The sequence below is a fragment of the Sardina pilchardus genome, chromosome 12 (genome assembly GCF_963854185.1).
Source record: "Sardina pilchardus chromosome 12, fSarPil1.1, whole genome shotgun sequence".
Lineage (NCBI taxonomy): Eukaryota > Metazoa > Chordata > Actinopteri > Clupeiformes > Clupeidae > Sardina > Sardina pilchardus.
This window is the reverse complement of record NC_085005.1, coordinates 27,586,787-27,596,786: the sequence shown is the minus strand read 5'-3', so window position 1 is coordinate 27,596,786 and position 10,000 is coordinate 27,586,787.

Sequence of the window (10,000 nt, the reverse complement as noted above, 5' to 3'; positions counted from 1 at the left end):
CACACACACACTCACACACACACTCACACACACACACACACACACACACACGCTCATTAGGACAGTGCATCATAAACAAACAAACGTGCACCTCATTCGGATACATGTGAATGTGTGGGTGGAAAACAAATGCACACACACACACACACACACACACACACACACACACACACACACACACACACACACACACACACACACACACACACACACACACACACACACACACACACACACACACACACACACACACACACACACACACACACACACACACACACACACACACACACAGGGCAGTGCACAGTGCAGTAACCCACACAGTGTCTTGTCTGTGCCCATACTTATCACACACAGAGAGTGGAGTTGGTGAGAGAGGAGCTCGGTAATAACTAAATCCCTGGATCATGATCATGGACATGATTATGTCACTGTTTCCTCCATGACCCTGTGGCTTTCCATGATGCGTTGGCATATTTCACACTGTATATTCTGTATACACGTACAGTACATGTGTGTGTGTGTGTGTGTGTGTGTGTGTGTGTGTGTGTGTGTGTGTGTAATCCCATTCAAATTGCATTCATTATCATTTTTAATAGTCGATTTATATTTGAATATTTAAATCTAAAAAGGTGCCTATTGTCAATATTTACTATGAATCTCTAGACACACTGAATAAATGGGCCTATGTATTGCCAATTCCACTAACAACGCGTGGTTGACTTGATATATCATCTGCCAACAATATCTGTGCAATTTGAGTGGTTTCCACTGAATGACACTACCACTTCATCGTCTGCCTCTATGTTTGATGACGCCAAATCAGCAGGTAGGCCTATTTCCAGATTGGGGTAAAGTTTGCTTTCTTTTTTTTCTATCGGCCCCCAGTTCCAGGATCCATTATTATGGCTCTATTATGCAGCAAATTAGCCAAATCAGACAAATGACAGGAGCACTGGACATAGAGGTAGGAGGCCAAAACAGCAGTTGGCTAATTCGTGCCTGCTTTAGCTGCAGTTCCTCGCGCTCGGACTGTTTATCTACCCAGCTCACCAGGGTGTAGCGCTACCACATGTGCACTCAGGCTGCTGGTTGTCAATGGTATTTTTTTTATTATTAGTTGGGCCTTAGCCTGCATAGCACGCCATCTTTAGGCTACTTGTTATTTTACCATTTTCTGATGTAAAACTTTCCACACATATATACACATATCGCTTAAATGGTCAGGCATGGGGATCTTCATGGGTGCATCATTTTCTGTCGTTTCTAAATCAGACGTGCCTTAGATTGTGCATTTCATTTTCACATATTTGCTAAAGTTAGCCAACACTCCCCAAAATATTTGAATAGCAATTTTAATTCGATTAGCATTGATTTAAGATATACTACTAAGATGTAAATGTGTATGTGTGTGTATGCGTGTGTGTGTGTGTGTGTGTGTGTGTGTGTGTGTGTGTGAGTGAGTGTAGTTGTGTAGGCTACGTTTTAGTGAACCTCTTGTTTGTGTATTACATGATTTATTTGTTGGCCAGCGTGTGAGGGCATGTGTTTTTTCGTGTATTATATGTTCTACGAACTGTGTGTGTGTGTGTTTGTGTTCATACGGCGTATTTCTTACCACTTTACAGTCCTGCTGTGGAGGTCTCATTCACCCTCGTGTTGTCATCTCCACTGCTCCCCTCAAGTGCCTGGATCATAGCCGCCGAGAGGGTTAAAGTCACACTGTATCACCTTTATTGGGCCATATATTTCCCACACATCCTTCCGGCCAGCGACGGCCATGTTGCCGTGGTAATCTCTACAGGGCCGAGATGCTACTGCTATACGTCTATCCTCAAGGAACGAACAAAAACAACATGTAAACAAATACAGTTATTTCAAATGGAAAATTAGCATACGCTCACTGTGAGTATGATGTCTGCCATTTTCAGTCTGATGAACCCTCCATTTCGCGCCAGCCTGCCGGCGTGGGTCGGGCTCCCCAGGGTGTGATTTATGGCCTGAGGGCCACTTGAGGCGAGATTTATGGGTGATTTCCAAGGCCCCCTCGCTACACAGCCCTGATGAGAATGAGCAATCAATAAGATAATGGTGGCCAAAACAGTGGACAGGCTGAATTTATTTTATTGGTGGGCGCCGTAACTCCTGCCGGGTCTGAAGCGTGGCATATACTGTAACGTCTCTGACCTTCACTGGAACAGCCGCTACTGTATAACAGAATCCTTCCTCAAAAAAAAAAAAAAAAACCAGGGCCTGTCTCAGATGCGTGTCCTTCGCAGGTAAGCACATTAGGCTCCATAAAGACAACAAGGCCAGATTAGCATGCAGCAACAGTTAAGGTTGCCGTGACAATGCGCCCGACTTTGACAGATGAGCGTTCGGGAACATTGACGGGAGCCGAGCGGGAGCTCGTGCATGACGTGACGGCACAGGGAAGTCACATGTGATAAAGGGCCCAAGCAGCAGTGCACGGTGGCAGGGAGGTCACCCGCACCAGGCCACGCTCACAAAAGGAGGAGGTAGGCATTAGCTTCTCCACCAATTGTCTCTCGTATTTCGCTTACGTAAGTAAGGGCCGGGGGGGTCAAGGTCTATCGCAGTCCCTCTGTTTACACTGACTTCATTCTCCCTTCAAAATGTTCAGACACGTGCATTTAGACAAAGACAAGTGATCAATAAGTGATCAATGATGTCATGTAATTGCATGTTTGAAAATGTAAACATTTTACATACAAATTTATGTGTGTGTGTTTGTATGTGTGTGTGTGTGTGCGTGTGTGTGTGTGTGTGTGAAAACGCTTGAAGATGCTTACATTAAAAGAAGACGCATTCTTACACAGGTACTCCTGAAAACAACACACAGGTTGTCCAGGTAGCCCAGTTGTCAGTGTGAGTTACTATGATCAACAAACCCCCTTAATGACTTACGAGCTGGTCGCTAATCTGGATTTAGAAGGTTAACACTCACTGAGATTGTCTGGTCGTCTGGCCAACCATGGAGTTGTATGTGTGTTCGTGCCATTGTGTACATGGGGAGGGGACAACAGGTTCAAAGGTATACATACACCAGAGTCCTTCAGGGCCATTGTAATGTAGAAGGATAAACAAACCTAAAGCCCCTTACACAGTACTGTGTCATATCCTCCCGTGGCCTTTCCTCAACCTCTCTAGTCTTTCTTTCTTTCTTTCTTTCTTTTTTCTTTCTTTCTTTTTCTTTCTTCCTTTTCTTGCTTTTCTTCCTTTTATCCTCTTCCAATCTCATGTTTTTTTTCTTTCTTTTTTCCAGTTGCTCCACTTTCTCTTTGATAAAATGACACCCTGAAAATCCTTCCCTTTCTCATCCCAATCCTCCTCCCACCACCACCTCCCCTTCCCCGAGATCTTGGCCCTGCCGCCGCCTCCATCCCCCCGCGCTGCCCGCCTGGTCGATACGAGCCCATGAAAGGAAGCCTCGGCTCCCCTTCCCTCCTCTGCCTGATGCGGCACTCAGGGGCGGATGGAGCGGGTCCGATCTCGCCCGCAGCTGCTGGAAGAATGCTGGATCAGCTGGGGAAGATAAAAAGATAAAAGCTGGAGGGGGGGAGGAGAGAGAGAGAGAGAGAGAGAGAGAGAGAGAGAGAGAGAGAGATTCGGAGGAGGGGGGTCATGCCTAATTGGGGAGAAGGAGAGGCTATGGGAAGACTGGAGGGGGTAGTGGGGGGCGGGGGTTGGTGGTTAATGTTTTGGGAGAATGTGGGAAAAAGAGTGCATGGTGCAGGAAGCAAAGTCATTTCAAACAGCACACGCCATTCCATGCTGGATTCCAACTGCAAGCCTTCCAACAGACACACACACACACAGTAACTCCATCATAACACATAAGATCAGTAAGATCATACGTTTTTTTTCTCTTTCTCCGTTGTTGTCCTGTTTACTTCTCTCCTCCCATCTCTCCCCATCTCACCTCTTTTCCTCTCTTCCTCTCCTTCCTCTCTTCCTCTCCTTTCTCTCTTCCTCTCCTTTCCTCTCGTCTCTACCCGTCCGCCCCCCCGGGGTGAGATCAGAGCAGAAAGACAGAACAGGGCAGCTCATCTTACCAGAGTCCTGCATTCATCCTCTTAGTGGGTTTCAGGCAGAGACAAGGTGTCTGGAGTGACCGCGGCAGGATCCCCGCTAGGCGCGAAACACAGCAGGCCACCAGGATCACGGGAGCTGGATAAAGATTACTCAGCTGCAGGATCTTTGATTCAGTACATGGAAACGCTAATTACTTATAGCCAAGCTTGAGCGTGTTTCCCAAAACCACAGTTGCTATCTAACTAAGTTAACTAAGTTAACAACTTAGTTGCAATGCAATTTCCCATTACCAACCAACTAAGTTGCTAACAGGTTAGCAACTGCAGTTTTAGGGAACGCACCCCTGAAGAGCAACAGTGCACACATACTACTGCTCATGAATAGCATGGCTTACTCAGATGCCTGCATCTTTGTCAAAACTTTGCACCAAAGGAGATGTGTTTCTGCACGATTGTGTGATTCTGATGTTTTTATGCATCCCTCACAATTTTTCTGTGAAGTCGTGACGTGATGTCACAAGCTCAGGCACCTCAAACTCAAAGCTTTCATCGTAGCTACAGAGCAGCACAGCGCAGCACCCCCGAGGCAAGTCTGGCCGCTCGCAACCGCACAACACCGATGCTCCGATAACGGCACGCCCTCCAAAAATGTTTACGGCGAGGTCGCGGCCGTTTTTCAAAAGTTCACAACCTCCTGGTTCAGCTTTTACTAAACGCCACTATAGCTAAAACAATCACGCCCCCCGAAAGACGCGGGAACGCGCTCTTCGTTTGTCACCTCCGCATCTGACGTGGACGTGTGTGCGTGACGTCCGTGCGAGCGAGCGAGCCGTGTTGCCGCGTGCCCATGTGCCGTGACACATCCCCCAGACCCTGGACCCGCTGACGCAGGGGCTTTCAGGGGCAGCGCCGTGACGGGACATCCTGTCAACGTGGCGACAAATATCCACTCTGACATCCTATAGTTCAATCTGCTGACACCTGAGAGTGCCCGTCGCCTTTACCCACCATGCAGCGGGAGGGACGGCAACGGGGGGCCTGTCAAGAGGCCGGTGGTCACAGAGGAGAGAGAGAGAGAGAGAGAGACAGAGATAGAGAGAGAGACAGAGAGAGAGAGGAAGGGAGAGGCCAAGAACATGATGATGTGTGCAGAATGTACCTCTCTGGTGTCCAGCTGGACTGATTAAACTGTTTACTTGTCAACAAGCAAAGGAAAGGGTCAACCTTGATTATTCATTGCGTGCAGATTGGCATAAATGTAACGTGGACATGCTAGCATTTAAACTGTACAGTGAGCACAGGGTTCTCTGGGAGACCACACAGGCATAGAACCTTTCATTTCAAATACAGAAAAATGTACGAAGTGACGGAAGAGATTCTTCTGTCCAAAAATGATGATATACAAAATGAGCTCCATAAGGGTTCTGGAAAGTAATCTCCTTCTAAGTACAGCCAATAACGTTTCCTTCCTGGAAGTAAGTTTTTTTTTTTTTTTTTTTTTTTTAAAGCACTTTTTTCAAGTAGCAGTGGGAACTAATTATTTCATAATTCAGCAGTTCCAGAATTGCAAGCACACTTCAGCACTTCAGCACAGTTTTAAAGCAAAAAAAAAAAAAAGAAAGAAAAAAAGGTGGGAGGCTCATTTGACTATTTAGCACAGGAATCTCTCCTCCTTTGCATGCAGCACCTGCCTGGCTCTGTGGCGCTGCAGCATGAAAGCTGGCTGCTTGGAGGAGCCCCAGCATGGTGCCTGGGCTGAGGTTTCAGGGCATGCTTTGGCTCCAGCGGGAGGGAGAGAGAGAGAGAGAGAGAGAGGGATGGAGAGAGGGATGGATGGAGGGAGGGAGAGAGGGAGGAAGGGAAGATGCCTCTGTCCTTTCATCCGCAAGCGCTCTCTGGAAGGAAGGTGTGGATGTCTAATTATTCCTTCACCGAACCTGTGAATAGACTCGCTGCGTGCCTGTTTTTTTTTTTCTTGAGCACACCCCCACTCTCTCACTCAGATTCAGATTCAGATTCAGATTCAGATTCAGATTCAGATTCAATGTGCTTTATTGGCATGACAAGGGGTATACTTATATTGCCAAAGCACTCTCTTTCTCTCTCTTTTGCTCGCATGTTTTATGTCCATTTTGTCGTTTTTGTCTGTGCCTCTCTACATTTATAACTTTTTGTTCTTTTGTGTTTTTTAAAAAAAATGTTTTACTCTCATTTGTTTCCAGGAGATAGCTCATGCTCATAGCTCACACTATCTCTCTTCCAGTTCTCTCTCCACACTTTAATTTTCCCTCTCCTCTCCTCCCTCTTTCTTCCTCTCTCTCTCTCTCTCTCTCTCTGTCTCACTCAGATAAAGGGAAGCCCCTGCATTGAGCCCCATGAGCGTGGCATGGCAGCAGTATTGGCGTTGGCGTGGGCGGTGAGAGACGAAGTGCCCGTGGGCACACACACGTCTGGCATGCAGACACACAAGCCACGAGCCCTTGGGCAGTCACACACACGCTCACACACTCCATCTCTCGCCCCCTCCACTCGATAGACGTCTTCTCCGTAACGAGCCTGAATAGTCAAGGAGTGGTTATTCAGACTTGCTGCTCAACACATTCCCTTCAAGTGCATCAAGTCCAACTCATCCCTGCTGTTTGACTGAAAACAGTGAGCGGGCGTCTTTTTGGCTCAACTTCTGTGCGAGCGCACAAAACGAGGAGGCCCGCTTTTGAAGGTGCTTGATCAACAGTAGCTAAACGCATATGCTCCTTTTGACTGCAAGAGATTAAGACGCCCGCTCACTGCTTCCTGCTGGACTTCTTGCTTCCACGGAGTGCTAACAAACTGGGAGATTTCACAAACATCCTCTTGGCTTTGCCACAAACAGTGTTTTCTGATTGATGGAGATGCTTTGGAGTTGTAGATTTCACTATGCATGAGTCTAGTAGTAGTGTGCTTTGGACATTGTTGCTCACAACACTAAAATGCATTGTGAGGAGGATGCATGGAGCGGCATGTCCCTGGAACATGACTGTTAATAAACACGGCACCACTTGTGCCATGTCCTCACATATGTTCGGTACAGTATGGGTGGTGGAACAGAGAACAGGGAGAAAATCTGTCCAGTCTTGTCCTCTAATATCCTCGCCAAGCTGATTTAGTCATATCAGAATATTTTGCTCTACTTTCATCCCCTTTTCTCTCTCTCCATCTCTCTCTCTCTCTCTCTCGTGTGCACGCTGCATGTGAGTCCATTAGGAGTATTTGGGCTTTGTCGTTATTTAAAATCGAGTGCATTATTCCAGTGCGGCTTTTTAATCATCTCAGGCCCCAGAATGGGTGGATTATGAGATTTGCGGCCTCCTCCTCCGCCCCTATTGTGTTGCAGGTGAAGTAGGCCAGTGGTTTGGGGATGGGTCCGCGAGACTCGCGTGCGTTCGGGGTGGAAAAAAAGAAAAGAAAGAAAAAGAAAAAAACACACACACACACACACACATGCACACACACACACACACACCCTTCTGCCTTGGATGAACCCAGGGTCCTACCCACAATGCACCACCACTGGCAGCATTATTTCTTCTCTCGTGGGAGCCTGGAGCCTGAAGCACCGGGCGTCGTGCACTGTCAGGACGAGTTGCCCCTCTCTTCATCTCTCGTTCCCCTCTCTCTCTCTCTCTAGTGATGCTTCTTGTTCATCCTCCTTTCTCTCTCTCACTCTCTTCTCCTCTCTCTCTCTGTCTCTGTTAACGCAATGCATGATTAATAGAGGGGGGGGGGGGGGCAGGGACTGGGGGGGGGGTTGAGAGGGATATGTTGATTCATGTCTTGATGGGCTCCAAAAATCTTTTGGCAAAGTCAAGGCGGTTAAGGGGAGACGCTCTGAAAGCACTTCAGGTATTAGGCCTGAGTGCTCAACTCACTGTTTTCTCCCTCAAAGTGCACCGTCTCAAGTGCTGAGGTGGATGTACCTGTATGTATGTGGATCTTTGTCTGTGTATGTCTGGATAGAGGGTGTAAGTGCGTGTGCGTCTGTTTGCGTGCGTGTGTGTGTGTGTGTGTGTGCAGTGCAGGGCGTGCATCCGAAAGCTTCCAGCGCCTCTATGAATCGGCAGTTTCAGGCAGAGCAGCTCGAGCCAAATCACGCTGTGCGCCGCAAACTGCCGCAGAGAGGGCACTGGAAGCTCCGAACTCAACTTCCACAACAACCCCTCCGACAGCAAACTTTTTGGGCAGGCGGGGGGGAAAAAAAGAAAAACTTAAAAAAAAGGGGGGAAAGAGATTTTTGGAAATCACAAAAAAGAAAAAAGAAAAATAGGAAGCGAACTCGCTGAGCGTTTGGAGTTTCAAATCAGTTGAGATCAATTAGAGACGACAAACTCAGCCTGCGGCTCTGAAAGAGGTTGGGAAACAGCTTGTGAGAAGAGACAAGTGTTACTAATGCCCCTGAGACACAGCTTCAGAGGGAAAGAGAGAGATGGAGAGAGGGAGGGAGAAAGAAAGAGAGAGAGGGAGAACAAGAGAGAGAGAGAGAGAAAAGGAAACAAGCAAGAGAGCAAAAGAGACCAGTGAATGCCATATCTTGTACATTGATTTTTTTGTTTCATAAATAAAGCAGAACATGCAATTGAAAGCTGATATGTTCTGAAATATTAAACATGTCGAGCTATTAACCACGTGGCTGAGGAAGTGTTCGGTCTGGGTCACAGGCTTGTGTTTCATTTCATTCAACCATTAGAGAGCCATAAAAATGGCTCCAAGAGTAAGCAAAGTATCATTTGCAATCATTATGCAAACCATTTACATCCAAGATCTATAGCCGAGTTACCAAATGGAACGTCATTGGCATGACAAAGGACGTGTAGGAAATGAGGGGAAGTGTTTTTCAGGTTCACCGGTTCTCGGTTCTCTGTGATGGGACAAGAAAGCAGTAGAGACTGAGAGAGAGAGAGAGAGAGAGAGAGAGAGAGAGAGGGGGGATAAGAGAAACAGAGAGAAAGACAAAGAGAGAATGAGGGGGAAAAAACAAATCCCCAAAATCCAAGATTAAATTTTCATCTTCAATCCATTTATGTGTGCCTAGCACACCTGTACTAATCTGTTTCTAAACTGTGTGAGCGCGTGTCTGCCAGGGTGTTTTTGACAGATGGACCGGATTCCAGAGTTTTTTTTAAACAAGGCCAGCTACAGTACTCTAGGACAAGGCCCACATCCCGCCTCACATCCAAGGCCCCTCCAGGACAACAGGCCCACTGTCTCAAAGGTTATGGGCTTTTTGAGGTCATCTCACCTGTTTCTTGTTTTGGACCCTTATGGCCTGTACAGACTACACCATTTTTTTGTCTTTCACTTTCATCTTTTATGATTGACCATGTCAGACTAGGCCATTAGAGAACCACAAAATCTTGCCGCGTCTTGGCCGCAAGAGTGGCCACATTACAAGATAATCTATCGTAGCCTTCTCGTCGTAGGGGATTCCTCAAAAATGCTAAACTTGCTAGACTTTCGATCGTAACGATCGTAACGTCGCAGAATGTCGCAGACAATAAACCGCGGGACGTTGAACATGTCACATTACAAGACGCTTCCTCCTTCAAACATCGTTCCCGACTTTGAATATTCGGACACGGCAAAGGAAATTTGTCGGCCGCGACACAATCGTGCCAAAATCGGGGTGAAATCGTGTAGTCTGCACAGGCCATTGGACCCTTCACTTTGGGCCCTTACACCGTGTCCTAATTGTAAGCGACTGCGCGACTGTCGTGTTGCGCCGGATAGTTTGTGTCCACATTGTATCCGTTAACATTCTTTAATGAACCTTTGTTACGTTGTGAAGAAGTTAATGTCAAGGCGACGCGACGCGACTAAAATAGAAACGGACAGAGCGACAAAACAGGGTTGAAGAAGTCGCGTAGCAAAGCAACTTGTCGCGTTTGGTCGCATCGCATTCAGTCAGGACA